Source organism: Drosophila biarmipes, chromosome 2L, assembly GCF_025231255.1.
Source record: "Drosophila biarmipes strain raj3 chromosome 2L, RU_DBia_V1.1, whole genome shotgun sequence".
In the NCBI taxonomy this organism is placed as follows: Eukaryota; Metazoa; Arthropoda; class Insecta; order Diptera; family Drosophilidae; genus Drosophila; species Drosophila biarmipes.
Genome location: NC_066612.1, coordinates 23,516,776 through 23,523,400, shown reverse-complemented (window position 1 = coordinate 23,523,400; position 6,625 = coordinate 23,516,776).

Sequence of the window (6,625 nt, the reverse complement as noted above, 5' to 3'; positions counted from 1 at the left end):
AGTCTGAAGGAAAGTATTACTTGCCGCATCAAGCCGTAATTAGGGATGAGAGCTTAACAACAAAATTAAGAGTGGTTTTTGATGCGTCTGCAAAAACAACAAATAATAAAAGCCTTAACGACATTATGTGGATTGGACCTCGAGTTCAAAAAGATATTTTCGATATCATTTTAAAATGGCGTAAATGGCAGTATGTTGTTTCAGCAGACATTGAAAAAATGTACAGACAAATTAATATTTCAGAAAAAGATCAAGAATATTTGCATATACTTTGGAGAAATTCCCCCAAAAACAAAATAAAAGATTTTAAGCTAACCACAGTTACATATGGTACGGCATCAGCTCCGTATTTAGCAACCAGGGTGTTAGCTGAGATAGGAAATCGATGTCAGGATCAGTCAATTAAAGATGTGATTATAAACGATTTCTATATGGATGATTTAATGACTGGATCAGACAGCATTGAAGAGTCCAAGAAAATAGTATGCCTGATTTCAATGGAGCTGGAGAAAGTAGGAATGAATTTAAGAAAATGGATCTCCAATGAGAAAGAAATTATTGATACAGTTGAAAATGCGAGTGAAAATAAAGTACTGAGCATAGAGGAAACGGAATCAGTTAAAACTTTGGGTCTTCAATGGGAACCTTTTAAAGATGAGTTTAAATTTGCAGTTAAGTTGAAAAACAATAAAAAAATAAATAAGAGGTTAGTGTTATCAAACCTCGCAAGAATATATGATCCATTAGGATGGTTGTCGCCAGTGACTATAGTGGGAAAATTATTTATGCAAAGGCTTTGGCTAGAAGAAAACGATTGGGATAAAGAATTATCTACTAACGATTTAGCTGAGTGGAATCTGTACGAGAAAAATTTAAAATCATTAGAAGACATTAGGGTTCCCAGGTGGTTAAAAACGCAGACTAGCATAACGGTTCAGCTACACGGATTCGCTGATGCTTCCGAAAAGGCGTATGCAGCAGTCGTATATGCAAAAGTAGGAGAATCCGTTACATTAATAGCAAGCAAAAGTAAAGTAAATCCTAAGAAAAATAGGAAGACAATCCCTAAGTTAGAACTTTGCGCAGCCCATCTTTTGAGCCTATTGATGAGTAGAACGAAAGAAGCTATTCCTGGCATAACAACGAGTTTTGCATGGAGTGATTCTACCATTACATTAGGATGGATACGAAATAAGAACTGCAAGGATAAATTTATTAGACGTAGAACTGACGAAATTTTAAAAGTAAAAGATACAGCATGGAATCATGTAAGATCTGAGGATAACCCAGCAGATATTGCCTCAAGAGGCATCTGTGCTACAAAATTAAAAGATTGTTCGCTGTGGTGGAATGGGCCCAAATGGCTCTCAACACCGGAGGACAACTGGCCCAAGTTACAAATAGATGATAAAGTAAGAGTAAATACGGTGATAGTAAAATCCGAAGACACCATTTCTAAGTTGCTGGATAAATATTCAAGTTTTCAAAAGTTGGAACGGGTCGTAGCTTGGATATTACGATTTATCGCCATGAAAGTCAAGAAGATGTCATACCCACATTGGCTGACTATAAATGAATTAAAAAAGGCCCGATTATTAATTATTAAAAAACAGCAGGAACGACATTTTATTGCAGAGATATTATGCTTACGAGCCGATAAGGAAATAGAGCAGAAAAGTAAGGTTATAGGGCTGAATCCGTTCTTAGACAAAGATGGTATTCTAAGGGTAGGTGGTAGGTTGCAAAATAGCAAGTTACGATTTGATGTGAAGCACCCGATAATATTAGATAAATGCCACGTGTCACGACTTTTAATTGAAAAGGCTCATAAGGAGACAATGCATGGTGGAATCAATTTAATGAGAAACCAAATCCAAAGGAAGTATTGGATATTTAGGTTAAGGGATTCTCTGAAGAAAGTATTGAGAGAATGTGTCACTTGTGCGAGATATAGGCAATGTACAGGTAAACAAATAATGGGTAACCTGCCGAAGTGCAGAGTGAATGTAGCATACCCATTTTTAAATACAGGTATAGACTATGCAGGGCCGTATCACCTAAAATGTTCGAAAAATCGAGGTCAAAAAACTTTTAAAGGTTATATTTCAGTGTTTGTATGCATGGCAACTAAGGCAATTCATTTAGAAGTTGTGAGTGATTTAACTTCTGATGCATTTCTAGCAGCATTACAAAGATTTATAGCTAGAAGAGGAAAATGTGCCAATATATATTCGGATAATGGTACTAATTTCGTAGGAGCTGCACGAAAATTAGATGAAGAATTACTAAAAGCCATACAATATAATTCCAGAGTAGCTGCAGAAAAGGAAACCGAAAAAATTCAATGGCATTTTATCCCGCCGGCAGGACCTCACTTTGGAGGTATTTGGGAAGCAGGTGTTAAGTCGGTTAAATATCATTTAAAAAGAGTCATTGGAGATAGTATATTGACATACGAAGAAATGTCAACCTTATTATGCCAAATCGAAGCAGTACTAAACTCTAGACCGCTATATACGACGGGAGAAGATGTCGATGATAATGAGGTGCTAACGCCCGGACATTTCTTAATAGGTCGACCTACGTTGGACATAGTGGAGTCAATAGATGATGATGAAAAGGTTCCTAGTCTGGATAGGTGGAGGTTAATTCGCAAAATGAGAAGAGATTTTTGGGTCAAATGGAAGGAGGATTATTTATATACGTTGCAGCAGAGGTATAAATGGAAAAAAGGTAGTCAAAATATAGAAAAGGGGCAGGTAGTGCTCTTAAAAGATGAAAATTGTCACCCAGCTAGATGGCCAATGGCAAAAGTAGAGGAAGTTCATAAAGGTAGAGACGATAAAGTTAGGGTTGTCAAAGTAAAAACCTCAGAAGCATCATTTACAAGACCGATTACCAAGATTTGTCCTTTAATTGGTGTACAGCAAGCAGAGGATGCAACTGCAACTCCGACCATAAAAAGAGTTTCCCCTAGGTTATCTAAGCTTAGTAGCATGGTAATATTGGTTTTGCTTGCTTTGTTGTGCCAGATGTCAAGTGCCGCAGCGATAAAAACAAAAAAGGATGGGTTTGAGGTACAAGGAATTAATAGCACTGCGGCAATATATTTAGATCCCCTAGGAGATGTAGAAATTGTAAGTACGTCTTGGAATTTGGTGATTTATTATAACATGGAGGCATATTTTAAAATGATTTATAAAGGTAAAGCGTTGATAAAGGAAATGAGAAGAGTTTGTGAAAAACTTCATGGCTTCGAAGATCAATGCAATCTAGTTTTGGATAATATGCAAAGCCAATTAATGGAACTAGAAGAGAATAATAAATTATTTATGATTTATTTGGTATAATGGATGAAGATGACAGGGAACAGTTAGAGGAAGATATGAAAAACTTATTAGATAATCAGAGGAACATGGATAAATTGGTTCAAAAGCAAACGTCAGTTGTTGATTCAACTACTAATTTATTAAAAAGAACAACCGAGGATGTTAACGCTAATTTTAAAAGTATGCAAGTAAGAATTGAAAACATGACAGAAGTTCTTAAAGAGAGTTACTATGTTTACAAAGAATCGATAAAATTCTTTATGATAACTAAACAGCTTCACTCCTTGATTGAAGAAGGTGAAAAAGTTCAATCAGGGATTATAAGCCTTTTAATTGATATTAATCACGGCAGACTAAACACAAACATACTTAGGCCAAATCAGCTAAAAATTGAGATTGCCAAGATTCAGGAAAATCTGTCGGAAAATCTAATAATTCCAGGGAAAAGATCAGGAACGGAACTAAAGGAGGTATATACCTTATTAACAGCGAGAGGATTGTTTATAGAGAATAAATTAATCATCACTGCAAAAGTGCCTTTGTTCAGTAGGCATCCGTCTAAATTGTTTAGACTAATTCCGTTGCCTATTGGGAATGTAGATAAAATAATAATGGTACACATAACTTCCGAATTTTTAATTTATAATTTTGAAATCGATTCGTATCACATAATGAGCGAAGCAACTTTAAATCAATGTCAAAAATGGCAACAAAATAAAAGGATATGCCAAGGAAGTTGGCCCTGGAACTCCGCGAATGACAACGCATGTGAAGTTCAGCCGTTAAAACCAAATAGAGCTTCGAATTGTGTATACAAAACAGTAGTGGATGCCACAAGTTACTGGGTAGAGTTAGAAAAGAAAAGTAGTTGGTTGTTTAAGGTTCCGATAGGTACTAAAATAAGAGTAAAATGTTCTGGGTCTCAAATGGAGTTGTCTGAACTGCCTGAGCAAGGGATTTTAAGTATTGCACCGTATTGTACAGCAAGAACGGATGACAAAATGTTTATAGCCCATCATAATATTCAATCGGAAAGTGAAGAGACACTGTCAACACCATACATAGGAGAGGTTAGTGAAGTTCCGAAAATAATGTGGGATCCGTTAAAGTTAACGCCATTAAATCATACAATTGAAATTGATAAATTAAAGAAAGAAATTAAAGAGCTTAAAGAAAACCATCCACAATTAAAGGATTTACATTTCCATCATATTTCCGGACATGCTGGTCTTATATTGTCATTAATAGTTTTGGGAATTTTTATAATATACCTTGTGAAAAAATGTTTTGTTAGGCAAAGATTACAAGCCATAACTTTCGCAGGCCCGTTGCAAGGAATTTAAAGTAAAATAGTTAAGTTAAAAAAAAAAAAAAAATGTGTATTGAAAAATAATAAATTTACAGTCCACTAAGCCGTTGTTTGCACAATTGTCAAAAATAATTGTAAAGCTTGCCGGGCCTTTGGCAGAATGTTCATCAGAACACGAAGTATTTTATTATTTAAGAAAGAATAAATCAAACCAATGTTAGAGTTAAGCTATAAGAGAATTACATGTCTAAGCTGAAAAATATATATGCACAAAAAGAGCAAGATTTGAGTTTAAAAAATAAAATTGAATAAATAATTACAGTCCACTAAATCGTTAAAACATAACTATTCATATATTAAAAATATATCATTCTTGCCGGCCTTTGGCAGTATGTTCAAACATGAACACGCATATATACAAATGTATATTTAGGTAGCGGAATTGTAGCCGCACCAAATGTCTCACATGTGTGCATACCTAAAACAACGAGATAAAAAGGGTGTAAAATGACCCCCTGCGAGTGGTCACCACATGTTTAGGGATAAGTGCGATCGGAGTAATTGCTATCTCCTCTATCGCCCTTAAAGATAAGAATAGTTGTAAATCTCATGTTAGCTATTTAAGTAGAACATATTCTTAAATAAAATCAGTTTGAAATATCAACTCAACAAAGAAAGACGTATTTATTCGGACGTTCTTTCACATACCTTGGGGGATTTGGTCAATTCCTACGCAGTGGTCTATATAGATGACGTGCTGATCGTAAAGCGTGCTGTTAAAGTCTGGGTTTTCATTCAATGTAAAAAAATGCCAATTCCTACTTACAGAGATAGAGTACTTGGATTTTGTTATAAAGGAGGGTGAAATAAAGCCCAATCCTCGAAAAATCCTAGCACTTTCTCAACTTTCTAAACTAGCTTCAGTCACACAGATCAGAAAGTTTATAGGCCTAGCATCCTATTTCAGGCAATTCATCCCTCGATTTTCAGAAGAAATGAAGCCGCTATACCAACTAACTTCAAAATCAAATGAATTCGAGTGGAAGGAACAGCATGAGGAAGTACTAACAAGTGACCCTGTACTAATTATTTTCGATCCCAAATTTTCAATCGAGCTACATACGGATGCAAGCGCCAATGGTTATGGCGCTATGCTGATACATAAGGTAGAAGGCAAACGTAGGATAGTTGAATATTGCAGCAAATGCACTGCGTTAGCAGATTCCAAGTACCACTCGTATGAGCTCGAAACATTAGCTGTGTTCAATGCCATCAAACACTTCCGCCATTATTTGAGTGGAAGAAAGTTTACCGTATACACGGAGTGTAATTCCATCAAGGCAAGTCGAGAGAAATCGGTATTAACTCCGCGAGTTCATCGGTGGTGGTCATTCATGCAGCCTTTCGAATTCCAGGTAGAATATCGTAAGGGGAGCCAAATGGCTCATGTTGATTGTTTATCAAGAAACCCTGTCTCTATAGTAGCGCAGACAAGCAAAGTTAAGGAAGTACGAGTTGACTTGGCAGCTATAACTCCCAACTGGCTAGTATCCGAACAGCAGCGCGATGAAAATATATCGAAGATCATAACCGATTTAAATAGTGACGAAATGCAGAAAGAGCTGGCGAACACGTATGAGATCAGGAAGAGTTTGCTGCATGGAATTGTTCAAAGGAATGGCAAGACACGATGCTTGCCCATTGTTCCGAGGGCGTTTAGATGGTCTGGCAAAAAAAAGTAAGATAAGGTATACGAGCAGTATTGGTTTGAGGTCATGACGAAGTACGTCAGGAAGTTCGTAGAAAACTGTGTGACATGGAAATTGTCGAAGTCAGCGTCAGGCAAAAAACAGGCAGAGTTACACCCCATACCCAAAGTCGAGATACCGTCGGTCAAGTCTGCCATATCGATATTTGGCGTCCCCAGCAGGATTATAGCGGATCAGGGAAGATGCTTCACGAGTACTGAATTTCGCAAGTTCTGCTC